Source organism: Lampetra fluviatilis, chromosome 41, assembly GCF_964198595.1.
Source record: "Lampetra fluviatilis chromosome 41, kcLamFluv1.1, whole genome shotgun sequence".
Lineage (NCBI taxonomy): Eukaryota > Metazoa > Chordata > Hyperoartia > Petromyzontiformes > Petromyzontidae > Lampetra > Lampetra fluviatilis.
The window spans coordinates 10,297,144-10,310,841 of NC_136315.1; the positions used below are offsets into that span (position 1 = coordinate 10,297,144).

Genomic DNA, 13,698 nt, shown 5'->3' on the forward strand with positions numbered 1-13,698 from the left:
TTTGCTGGGGAGATCCACAGTGGTTGTGCCGATTCATAATTGGGGTTTTGGGATCGGTAGGGGTGTAAAAAAACACGTTGCAAACACTCCTCCAACCTGACAGCCAATAAATAAGTGTCACTTGCATCACATGTGGCTAGATCTACTCCTGCCACTGCAGCACAACCACCACCACCGGTGTTGTTGTCTGTAGAGGAATCTCACCACGTTTAAATGGGCAACGACGTTTCGTTGGAGATTGCAATCCAGCATCAACGGTTGGTGGACGTAAGAAACAGTTTGCACGTAGAAGAAGAGACACGATGCAGGCAGTGATGAGAAGGAAACTGGCACGATTCGGACACACATGTAGGATGAACAACAACAGGAAAATTTAAAGTGTGTTGTTGTTGTTGTTCAGAAAAATTGGAAGGAACCGGAAAAAGAATAAGACCTAACGGAGAATGGCTTGATGACGACAAGAGATTGGTGCCAGAACGATGTGCAGCAGCTTGAGCATATTGGCACAAGACAGAGGGAAGTGGAAACAAGTGACGATAGACCGTGATGATGGCGATGATGTCGATCATCAGGTCAACAGCTCAAATCTCGTGGTTGTGTCCTGCGAGGGATAAACTCGCTCCGGCAAAACAAATGTGGAATGTGCAGCACTCATTCAGGGCTGCAAACCGGAGACGAGCAGCGGCCCGCCTTGACTCTCTACATTACCTTCTTCTTGGTTCTTTCTACATTACCATTGAGAGGACGTTTCATGTTGGTGAATGCACTGAAGGGAAAACAATGCTGGCAAGTGAATGAATGGCAGCGCTCACGTGAAAACGCAACGCAAATTAACGATTTTCGTTTTACATCTGCAGCACTTTTTCACTCCACTGCTGGAAAGGAAGGCCGCCTCTCCATGTCGTGTCAGTCACAGGGGGTTGTTTGACCATACTTCACCACGCTAAGTCAGTGCGGATTGGTGAATGGAGAGGTGGGGGGGTTCTCAGAAGTGATTCGGATTTCACTCCACCACCGCCATTGGGCCCTGGCCAGGAATAGAACTCAAGTCACCGGGTTCATGGCACGGTGTGCGAACCACTTGGCCACCCACTGACGGCGAACAGAAGTGCTACAAACGACAACAAAACACCCTGTAACAATGAGCCGAGGTAACGTCATTTGGCAGAGGATATTCCACATATCGATGATGGAGCTCAGTCTGCCCACATGACCGTCATTTAAATAAACATGAGGTCAAGAGGTCATTACGGCCAATGGTACCGTTGCCGCGACAACCCGCCATCGCTTCCTTCCTCCTGCTAGACGCTGCAGATGTTGCAGCCAGGACCTGATCTCTCAAGGTCTGACCTACCCAGGTGAGATCTAATTGGAGTGAGATTGTCCAGCGTGTGGCTTTTGGTCTCCCCCCCCACCTCACCTGGTGGTTTAGAGTATTTGGCTGCTATAAATGTCCACGTGATAAGCCACTTTGTTGAGCTATCATTTGTGGTCAGGTCGCTTCTGAAAAAAGAGCGGCATAGCTCAGTGGGATTTACCTGGTAAAATAAAATAATAACTTAGCTTTAGGAGTTTTTAATAGACCTGTTCTCCTCCATCCCACGCTTGTCCCAAGTATGCATGATGAACTTGTTTCGCACTGTGACATAGCCGACCGTGCTAATCGGAGGTGCGTTTAGCGCTGCACAGCCGTGTAATTCTGGCTGCATGAACATCGCTTTCATCCGATCCTCGCTCCCATTCCAAACGTCCAATTTGCCCTCTGCCTCTGTCTCCACACTCCTTGTCGTGCTACTTTGTGAAAGCCCCGACTCTCGGACCAGGGGTCGGTAACCTGCGGCTCTCCAAGGCAGGGGGGTCCCCAACCCCAGCGGGTCGCACAGCAGCAGGAGGTGAGTGCGGTGAGTCCGCGCGTGGCCCGCCCCCATTATTTTATTATTCACCACTTCCGTCCACGCCTCTGTCCCGCAATGCGCACTTGTCTCAGTCACAGTGTTGGTAAGCCCACAAGCTGCTAACCCCGAGCCAGAATTAGTAAAAAAACAAACGTCGCTGGAGAGCTTCTTTGAAAAGGGAGAAAGACCCAATGATGACCCCCCCCCCCCCTGGTCCGTGAAAAAATTGTCTTCCACGAAACCGGTCCCTGGTGCCAAAAAGGTTGGGGACCGCTGCTTTAAGGGACCGCTCCGTGAGATTGTTTACCGAGGACCGCAGTCTGGTATTCACCACCACAGTGCACTGCGGCTCTTTAAACATTTGGACTTTCTTACGAATTGTTATTTGTGGTTGCCGAACCACGTCTCTGACCCGTACGATAACCGCTCCACATCGACATCGGCCGTACGAAGAAGTTTAACTGAGAAACATCGATTTAAAAAGTGTTTTTTTGTGTGTGTGTTGTTGTGCACCGGCTGAATTTATTCGTTTACATAAAAAAGTATAATTACGAACCGCTGCTCAATCCAAGCCTGGTTTAACTCCTTGGTTTTACCGCAAAATGTATCTACTCCGGCTGCAAATAGAATTAATGAACTTGATCACATTGCTGCGATTTCGCACTGAGGAGAGATACGCTGACCCATCTGATTTTGAATAAAACTGTTCATAATCCGAACTGTTTATCCTACTTAAGACTGGTGGGGGGGCAGGGGTGAAATGTTAACTACCCCGCCTGGTATGTGCGATGTCGTAGTTTTGATCCTGACACCTGCTGTATATTTGCATGTTTTCCCGTGGTCACGTGGATTCTTCTTCTAGTCCACGTTAAGAAAAGTGCGTTCAGAATATTTGGCTGCTGTGCATTTCCACACGAACCACGCCACTTCGTTGCCCCATCATTTGTGGCCAGATCGCTTCTGAAAAAAAGCAACAGAGTTCAATGGGATTCTACCTGGGTAAAATAAAAAATGGTTTAGTATTAGTTTTAAAGAGGCGGTGAGCGAGTGACCGTGCTCACCCCAGCGGTGGCTGTGAACGGCCGTTCTGGAATGGAAGCTCCACGCTGCAAGCAGCAGTCACGCAACGCAAAGTGTTTCCTGCCTTAATTGCACAACAACAACAACACGGTGCAACAACAGCCTTAAAAATAGACCGTGCTTGCCTACTGGCGATCGCATCACTCATGCCATGACAACCACATCACAAAAACAGTTGTAATTTTCGTACGTACGCTGAACTTCTTTCACGCCGTACGTAGCCAACCGTGCTAATCGGAGGTGCGGTGACGATGCTAATATGGTCACAACTTTGTTTCCCTAGGACAGCGCTCATCGAGTCTCAAGACTAATTTTCAAGGAGGTCCTTGCCTTTGGTTTTGACAAATTCTTGATTTAATCTGTTCTTTTTTGTGCTGGAAGGGAACACAGGAACTCAGACGAATCTCCCCACAGAGCCTTTACAGACTGTTGGGGTAAGTGCTGTTAGCGAGGAGCACCTATGAAGAGCGGCACGGTGCATGAGGAGGTGAGTTGCCATCACCACGCCTGACAGCCTTTGTCTCCCCTGTTCTGGTGTTTACACACTGCACCAGGTACTCATGCAAGGCTGAGTCGACCTAAGGGAGGTTTCAATATTCTCCACTGTTATTGGTCGCGAGCAGGAATAAAACTCTGGTCATCATGTTCGTAGCGCAGTGCGCTAACCACTGCGTCACTGCTCCCCACAGGTACCGAGAAAATACTCACACACGTGGGGAGATGAGGCTTAAGTTCCGTGTTGCATTTCTGAGAAACAATAAAAAAAAAACTGTCCAACTAATGTCACACACTCACAGCTCCTCCATTCAACTTAAAGTGACGGCACAGGCCAAGTGATGTTGAGGAGCGCCTCCTAAGCCCAGCACGACTCAAACCGGGGCGAGTGTGGAGGCCACCGCTCTGCACCGACCTCGTCTCCCTAGCGCCGACGGTCCCACACGACAACAGGAACTCATTTAAGGTTGAGTCAACCCACAGGAGAGAGATCGCCAACACGCTGAGATAAAACTCACCATCGACGCTGCTGCGCGTGACCGGGAATTAAGCCGTGCTTGTAGCGGACTGCGCATACCAACTGCGCCAACGCTTGCCCACACACACACAGAAACACATACTCACTCACCAGACTACAGCAGTGGAGAGAGCACGGCTCGACTTTTAACACCTGGGGCGAGCAGCGGACACACGCGGGGAAGCCGGAGAAAGATTCCACGGCCCGAGGGCTGGAGTAGCGGGCAGGGCGAGCGGCGGGAAGCCCAAGCGAGCGACTCGGAGCTCCGGCAGATTTATCTCCGACTGCCGCGGGGGCCGGACGGGAGGGCGAGCGCGCTGTCAAGGAGGGCGCTCCTCGCTCGCGCGCAGCACGCACTCGCTCGGAGTTGAGCGAGAGAGTAGTAAAAATAAATAAACAACTTGTGCCCCCACTGCGCGCTTTAGGAGGCGCGTCTCCGCCAGACGCCTCCGCGGTGTGAACGGGAAAACGACGACCGATTCCCGGCGAAGCGGCATCTGGGCTTCTCTCGCTTAAATACGGACAAGCGGGCTCCGGCCCGGAAATCAAAACATTGGCAGAGCGGGGTGCGGAGGCGTGCTCCGAGAAAAAGCGCCCTGGCGGTAGGTGGGCCGGCCATTGTGTTCGCCCAGCATCAGCTCCGAGCGGGGCGTCCCTTGTTATGGCCAAAAAAACAAAGACAGAGAGAGAGAGGAGAGAAAAAACCGCCCCATCTCTCCCTGGGAAAGCAGCGTGCAGCCTCTTTCTACAGAAACGGCTGAACTTGAGTCAAAGGGGCTTTATGGGGACATCAAAAGCACCATTGTTTGGGGGCTCCTTCCCCCCCCCCCACCACAATTTTTTTCCTGCCTCTATGTGGCCAAGGGCAGTCGCGGAGGGAGAAGGAGGCCACAGGGACCGGGTAAACAGCAGACAGCCGAGTTGCAGGTGGGCTAGGTGGGCCACGGGTTGAAAGTCGGGAGAAGAGCTCACGTGTCCGTGTGCTGCTAAGGTCAAAGTGGGCCAACTACATCGGGAGGTCCAGTACAAAATCTGATGGTTGGAGATGGACTTAGCCCTGCCCTTGGCATCAGCTCAAATGTGTAGAATAAAATGAGTACCACTTCATAGGAAATCGACAACAGCTTTCCCGTGGAAAGTCTGGCTCCAGTCGCAGAAATGTGGAATTTCAACCCCTGGCTCTGGGATGGTGACGAAGATGCCACGCGCTTGTTTGAGCAGGGAAATTCTACTACTCACTTTATCACCCTTGGGGAGGATGATGGGCTGGGTCAAACCGCGACGACCTGGATTTGAACTTCACAACTTTTTCTGATGGGAGTCAAGTGCTGTCAGCACAAATGTGCGTCAGCAGCTTGGCTGAGTGAGGAGCCCCGCAGGAAACAAGGAGAGCCACAAGGTAGCTGCCACACTTGTGGTCGAGTTGGAGTTTCATCCCCGACTGAGTGTGGGGTTTTCTCCGGGCACTCTATCCTCAAACAAAATATCTAACATCTAAAGCAATGAACCCCTCCTGAAAATATCAATAACATCAACGAGGATTTCTTCATTAAAAAATATTATTACTCAACTGTCAAACGAAGCTGCAAAAATATATTACCTCAACGCTTCAATGCTAATTGGAGACAGTATTAGTACTAACTTTCAAATGATAGCAACTGAAATCATGCTCATTTTACAACTCGAGTTCTCAAGCCTCCGTTGAAAAACAACGCGATGAGTCTCAGCAGGCGGCCCTCGACTCTCGAATTCAAGGGCCAATGGACACATGGCGCCTGCCCTGGCCGTTTAACCTGCAACGTCATCAGCTTTTCTTCCAATTCCATTCCGATGACATACGTGTACGTAAAAAAAGGTATATAAAAAATTTTAATAACTTCATTGATACATCTTCAAGTCAGAAGACGTACCGAGGCTCCCACAAGGCCATGCGAGGAGGACGTGTGGCACAGTTTTGTGCCCAGCCTATCGTAAAGTGCCGTCATGTCACTCCAGTTCTCTGCAGTGAGAATAATGTCTTTAACAACAACGTCGCAACGCATCTTTAAATAAAATTAATGCTAACCGCTTGCGCGTTCCGAGATTCAGCGGTGAACGGGACCCCACCCCGCAACTTGCAGTCTTTTCGGAACGGGGAAGGGCTAAAAGCGACTGCGTGAGAGATGCGTCCATTGCAAACGTGGCATGGTGGCTGGGAGGAGGGGGCGGGTGGTCTGCAAGCGGCACGAAATCACCAGGCACCACGCGAGACAGACGCACGCCACACCCCGGCGATTTGGCGGAACGCGCCACCCCGGCGATTAAACGGGACGGGCGGGCAGTGACGATCCGTCACTGCAGCCCCTTCTCTAGCACCCCTGGGGGTGTGTGTGTAGGTGTGTGTGTAGGTGTGTGTGTGTGTAGGTGTGTGTGTGTGTGTAGGTGTGTGTGTGTGTGTAGGTGTGTGTGTGTAGGTGTGTGTGTGTAGGTGTGTGTGTAGGTGTGTGTGTAGGTGTGTGTAGGTGTGTGTAGGTGTGTGTAGGTGTGTGTAGGTGTGTGTAGATGTGTGTAGGTGTAGGTGTGTGTAGGTGTGTGTGTGTGTGTAAGGAGTGGTAGTGTAGCGGTTAGTGCGCTGGGCCTCCCCTACGTCGACTCAGCCTCCCCTAAGTCGACTCAGCCTCAAATGAGTACCTGGTGCGGTGTGTAAACATCGCCGCTGGGGAGACGAAGGTGGCCAGGCGTGGTGTTGGCCACCCACCCCCTCGTTTGGTGCTCACTAACAGCACTTGCCTCAACAGTGTGTTAAGGCTATATGGGGAATCTTCGTCTTTGTTTTTTTGTGGGTGTGTGGGTTTTGGGCGGGCCAGTGAGCGCGCAACGATACGGAGTTTGGAAGTCCTCCGAGACACACTAATCATGCTGCTGTGTTTATGCACGCAATCACAAACCTTCCGGGCGATTAGCAATCAAAGAGCACAGAGTTAAACAGGGCCAGGGCTTGGCAGCGTCAACCCAAATCCAACTCACAGAGGACTGCAGCCCTGCCGGACAACACGCGGCGCGTCTTCGTTATCATCCGCTTGATGCCGCACCGCGCTAATGCAGGATCAGAGCGCTTATAGAGTTGAAACAGAATGTGGAAAGGTTCACTTGCTAGGAAATACCGCTCAGCCTCCCAGCTAACAAGGCACTTCCCAAAAAGGAGTCATGATGACGCCGATGGGTTCATCGTTGAGCCATACATGAATACAAAAACAAAGTAAGGTAAGGCCCAATGAGCTAGAAAGCTCTTTTTCAGAAGCGACCTGGCCACACATGATAGGTCAACGAAGTGGATTATCACGTGGAAATCTAAAGCAGCCAAATACTCTACACGCAATTTGATTCTAAATGTGGAGGGAAAAACCGGAGAACCCAGAGAAAAATCCACACGACCACGGGGAGAGAGAGAGACACGCAAACTCCAAATATACAGCAGCAGGCGTTGGGATGGAACGCAAACCTCCTGTATACCAGGCGAAGTAGTTAACACCTCGACACCCAAAATAAATTAAGGAGGGACCGGGTTCTGATATCACTTGCCGGCAATACAAGCCGTGGGCTGGGGATAGAACTCGGGTCGCCGGATTCATGGCGCAGCACGCTCACCACCGGGCTGCACTGCCACCGCTCCACCCAGTGTCGACACTGAATATGGTGTAGAAATTGTGTCCCTCTTACATCATCGTCCTTAATTGGGCTTCAGTGTCTAAACGTGGCCGCAATCTCAGGGGGACCACGGTTAGGCCATAGCAGCCGCAAAGGGGACACACGAAGAATGGCGTGGCTACGGTTACACAGTCGGTGTGTTTACAAACGGGGGGGGGCAAAATATCCTGAGCGGTTTCTTCACCCCAGCCAGCGGCTGGCAAGCCTAGACAATCAAACTCAAACCGTGAGCACACGCAGGAATTTGCTTCATTCTCTAGCGGCCGTCTGAGACTCAAAACCAGACACAAGGGGGGGCCCGGGCTGGCTCAGTGCTCAGACGCGGGCATTAACTACGCTAGACGTATAACGACTCAACACCCCTCACCCACCCCCCCCCTCCCCCCAATGCCATTCAATGGGATTGCCACGATGCAGGACCGTGATTCGATTCCAGAATCCATTTCCCTTTTGTCTCACTTGCACTCGGTCATTTGTATCACTCGGTCGTTTGTATATCACCCGTCGCTCTGTTGGCCTGCCTCCTCCGTTGCGTTAGATGGGGAGAGGACGTGCGGTGTGTGTGCATCTTCATCATCGCAGCCAAGGCAGAGCACCATTCAACAGGCATTTGCATGCACCTTGTAAACACGATCGATTGTCTATCCTTATATGCACAAATTAATACGTGCTAATTGAGCATTCGACTTGAATTGAAGAACTGATATCATCATCATTCTCCACATTACTACCCTGAACCACCCAGGACCCCTGCAGGGAAGGCTGCTGAGTAATTTTTACGATATTTGTGTCCACAAAAGGCCCGTGGCGCCTGCCTCTCTCGTGTCTTTGTGAAAACATCCGACCGTTAAAGCTACCACCACAGGACAGACGAGACTGTTGGTAGGTTAAAGGTCAATAAAATTGACCATCACCAGGCATTAACAATCCACTGCTGGATGGATGCCTCCCCCAAGTCGTCACCATCCCTCAGAATTCTGCAATGCGACGATCGCCCCGGCAGCTGGACACGAGTGGATTCCATCGCTCTGCCTCCCACACGATGAGCCGATTCGTTGAGCTATCATTTATGATAGCCAACGCTTCTGAAAAAAAGATACTATGTAGCTCAGAGAGCCTTACATGGTAAAATAAAATTAGTTGAGTAAAATACTTAAAAGTTCACAACACAAAGCCTCTGTGTCTGCAGGTGTCTCAATGTGAAGTCCACAAGTGGATGAACACAACCCGGCTCTTTGGTGACTGCCACCGGGCTTGCACTACAACCCAGGTTCCTGGTATCTGGACGGTCTCACGCCGCCGCTGTCGAACACAAAAGAGAGCGAGCGAGAAACTTCCTCCGATTGTCGTGAAAACAAAACGGACGCGGTGAGAGAAGGCAGAATTTTGTCCCGTGGTCAAACAAAGGAGTGGATTCCAATGCCATTCGTCGGTGCCCCCCCTCGCTCTCCAATGACGTTCGGCACTTCGGGGACGTCCAACCACCGTGATCGCTCTAGCAAAACGTGCCCTCATTTGGCGACGCTTACCCCCTCCCCCTCTCCTGAGTGGGTGCACGAAGCCGTGTTTGTTTTAGGATGTTTTGAAGACACCAGGGCGCACACCGGATGCTCGAGAGGGCCCCAAACAAACGCGTTATAAACAATGGCGCATGGAGGAGCAGCAGCTCGGTGCCAAAGACGAAATACAGCGACGGCGGTGGCGGGAGGGGTAGTGGTGGTGGTTGGTGGTGGTGGGAGAGGTGTTGGTGGAAGAGGTGTTGGTGGTAGTGGTGGTGCAAGTGGGAGAGGTGGTAGTGGTAGTGGTGGTGCAAGTGGTAGTGGTGGTGCAAGTGGGAGAGGTGGTGGTGGTAGTGGGAGAGGTGGTGAGAGAGGTGGTGGGAGAGGTGGTGGGGGTGGTGGCTGCTGTGAACATTTGGTTGCCATCACTCGCCTGGGCTGGCGTGACACATTTTTCGCATTGGGCAATGCTCAGGTGCGGACCAGGTGCGTACGTGCGTGCGCCAGCATGTGTTCGATATTTAACTGAGTAATGGGGGATGGGAGAGTAGTGGAAGGGGAGGGGAAGAGCGTCAGAAGCCCAAAGTTGTTTGTTTATGGGGAAAATGCTTCCATTAATCTATTCCAGCGAAAGACGCTCAACGAGGAGTACATCTGGAATGGAAATTGCGGCTAAGTACGTGAGATGTTTAAATCCGAGACGATCTTCCGGGCATCGCTTGCTTGTGTTGTAATTATCCGTGCTATAAATCTGCACGTGATGAGCCACTTCGTTGAGCAATAATGTGTGTGGCCAGGTCGCTCCTGAAAAACAACTGAACAGCTCAGTGGGCTTTACCTATATATCATTAATTACTTTATTTTTTGTGATTTGCTTACCTTTTCTATACTCTGCACTCCTATCGTTTCTTGGTATTGTTTGTCGTTGTAACTTTCTGTCCCACCCCGACCGGACATCTGTGAAAAAGCGCTTCATATAGCTCTCACTGGATTTCTCCGGGACAAATAAAGATCCCGATTCTGACATTCTGGTTCGCTGGCACAGTCCTGTTTGCGCCGTTAGCCTCGTGGGAACGCTGGCGCAGGATCTGCATACAATTTGCATACGCTGAAAAACGGTGATTTGGCTTGACTTAACGTGCATACCCACGAGCCTCGAGGAGCCGTGAGAGTCGATGCATCACTTTACACACATCGCTTGCTAAGATTACAGCAATTTGACTCGGTCTGACGGACGCGAGTTAGTGCTCCAGTCAGCGGTCAACTCAACCCATCATTCGTTTGTGGTCGATAAAAGATGCACCGCTTTGTGGAGTCAGCAATGGTTGTCCTATGAATGTATTGGACGCCACCATAGAAATGTGGTATTCTTCACCGCTGGCTCAGAGCCACCGCCAATTGAGGCAAGACGTGTTGCCCCAAAGCTCACGAGCGGGGCGATACTCAAGACTTTTACCATGAGATTATTCTCTAAAGCGTTCCTCATCATCATCATTACAAGGCATAATCTGCTGGATTAAGTCCTCCCCAAACCATCACCACCTTCTTACGGTCTTGCGACGCAACAATAATCCACATATAGCCGCTGGCAAACGAGTTGATATCATCGCTCCATCTCCGCGGTGGACGTGTCCCTCGGGCGTTCAGTTGGCCGGCCGCCACTCCCGATCGCCCGCCCGCCGTTCCTCCTGGCGACGTGTTGCGCCAAGCCCAATGTTCCTTCTCCTCCAACGCGCGTGCATTCCTCTCCCCCGCCACAGTGCAATTCCGAGTTACGCACCTCTCTGCGAGCGCTTTTTTCAAGATTTGTTTTTTTGTTTCAAATTATTTTTTTGTCATAATCGTTGACATTTCTCATCCCTGTACAGAACGAACCATCCGACTAGCAGCTCACAAGCCTTCCCTCTGGGGTTCAGGCACGGAACTGCGAGATGTTAGTTTCTCTTCACAACTTGGCAAAAGGCTCTACGCACCTGCAAGCACTGAGGCCTACAGATAGGGAGGGGGGGCGGTGGGGAGGGGAGTGAAGATGTGGTTCCTGACCAGTGCCAGAAAAAACACGGAGCGGCGCTCAGGCAACAAGAGCGCAGCCGCGCGGCACCGCCCGCCCCCCTCTCGCTCCGTTATCTCTCAAAGAACGAAAAAGCAGAAGAGAGCGCCAAGCATTCCGACGCGCGTCGCCTGCAGGTCTGGCACGAGGCGCCGGGACGCCCTGCACCATCGCAGGCACCTCCGGGCGCAAGGCGCTCTTGCAGTGCGGCGATCGGCATCGGGAATTGCGCTCGGGTGACCGCCAATGCTCGAGAACACGACCGCCGACGACGGCAGGCGACTCTGTCGCCCGCCCAGAGAAGGAACGGCGCTGTGCTGCCGTGCCTGAAGTGATGACGTAAATGCGCGGGTGATTGTGCGAGGTTTTTTTTTTAGTCTCTGTCCCCGCGTGCGCATGCATGCACACGTGCACGCACGAACTGGCCAGTCACGCAGACCTCGCGCCGACCGCATCCCTGGGTGAGCCAGGGCAGCCCGTGCCAAAACAAAAAAACAAATAAAATTTTATTCGTACTTCATGGGCAATAAACGTTTAGCGACTAAATGTATAACCGCACGATTCGTTCTTGAACGACGCTCGCAGGCCAAGTAAAAGCACGCGGGGGGTGCGCGCAGCTCCCGCAAAAAGGTTAAGCTCAGCGGCGGCCGTCCGATCGCTTAATTTCGCTCGTCCTTAAGCCTCCCTTTCCGCCACCAGCCGCGAGGATTAAGGGCCGGGATAAATCAAACTAATGAGCGTCGCGAGCGAGGCAATTTGGGACGCACTTGTCAAGCATCAGCACGACATGAGAAGCGCCACCACAATCCGTCAGCCAGCCCCCCCCCGGGCTGGCAAGCTACGTGCAACCCGCCAGTGCCGGAGCCCGGTGACCCGTGCCTGCGGGGGAAGATGCTGTCGCCAGAAGGTGACGGGGGGGCCCGGGCGATGCGGTGGTGATTCGAGGCACCAGACCGAACGCCCCCATCGTGACGGTGGCTGAGCGGTGCTGCGGAGGCCACTGCCCCGGGTTGCCACCCGAAGGTGGAGGAATTCAAATCCTGCCCAATCGAATATTTACTTACATTTACCAAAATATTTCATCCGGATAATTCCTCCCTTCAGATGGAACATCTCGTTCGCGCGAGTGTCCAAGATGGATAAGCAACCACTCCTACAGGCCGACATGGGCCCCCCCACCATGGGAATGTGGAGTTTATAATATCACCGGCTCAGGGCCACAAATGGAGACGAGCACAGAGCGGCATTCATGTGAGAAGGGAGAAATGTAATCATTTGAGGCGCAAGTAGCAGCTGTGTTCATATCGCTGAACCGCCGGGGTATAAAGCAAACCGACGATAGCGATGAAGACGGTGAAGATGCCGATTCAGCTGTGGCTGCATTGTACTGTGGTTAGTGCACTTGTGTTTAGTGCAAACACTATCTCCTGGTTGGGGGTAGTGAGGGAGTTCAAGGTCAACTTTAACCCGTTATACTTTCAGGTCTGATAAAATCAGTACTACTTTGCGTTAAGTCAACAGTAGTGGTTCTCCTGAGGAATTTGGTGTCTGTCATGGCAATGGAGAATTTAGAATCAGAATATTTATTTATAGTGGAGGAATCTGATGAGCTATAAAGCTTTTTCACAAATGTCCAGTAGGCGCGGGTAAGAAAGTTACAACAAACAATACAAAAACACGATAGTCGTGCAAAGTACAAGAAAGGCAAACAAATCACCCAAACTCATATAAATAAAACTAAACCATCCCCATCCTACCAGGCACAGCCCACTGAGGAACATTCAAATTTAACTCTCCATACATTTGTCATGACAGTAGAGTCTACATGCGGAGTGAGTGGACTAGTGGCCACGGGAGGTAATGACAGGGGAGTCAGCCTGCAGTACGAATGCACTAGTGGCTTCGGAAGGTAATGACAGGGGAGTCAGCTGTGAGTGCGAAGGGACAGGTGGCCTCGGGAGGTAATGACAGGGGAGTCAGCTGTGAGTGCGTAGGGACTAGTGGCCACAGGAGGTAATGACAGGGGAGTCAGCCTACAGTGTGAATGCACTAGTGGCCTCGGGAGGTAATGACAGGGGAGTCAGCTGTGAGTGCGAAGGGACTGGTGGCTAAGGACAAATCTGCCGGTGGAGCAAAGTCAGCGAGAAGGTTCAGGAAGGGGGGCGTGGCCTTGGTCTGTATATAAGGGAGATGCGCAGGAGACTCGGGGCTGTTGCAGTGGGTCACAACAGTGGGTCCTGTACGGTACATCCAGTGCAAATCAAAGAGCAGAATGATGAAGTGGGTTTAATCTGTTTAGCGATCCAGTAGGCGCTGCTCTGTAAGCAGCATCACCATAGTCAAACAGTGGTAGAATGATAGCTTCAACAAATTGCAGGCGTAATCGAATGTTGAAACAATGTTTGTTTCTAGATAAAAATCCTATTAGCCACAAGTTCAAGTCCAGCGACAGACATTGGGTCTCCCTAATGCTCT

The 13,698-nt window shown here is 51.7% G+C and overlaps 1 protein-coding gene across 12 annotated transcripts in view; it reads right to left on the reverse strand.

Annotated features, from left to right (window-relative positions):
• LOC144946545 (uncharacterized) overlaps positions 1-13,698 on the reverse strand; it is a 229,135-nt gene that overhangs the window by 115,949 nt on the left and 99,488 nt on the right. The window contains exon 1 of one of the 12 annotated variants that reach the window (XM_078875535.1): positions 4,099-4,461. The exons of the other annotated variants lie outside the window; for them this stretch is intronic. The gene's annotated coding sequence lies outside the window, so the exon portion shown is untranslated. Of the gene's footprint in view, positions 1-4,098; positions 4,462-13,698 lie in introns of those variants that run through there. 12 annotated transcript variants of the gene reach the window in all.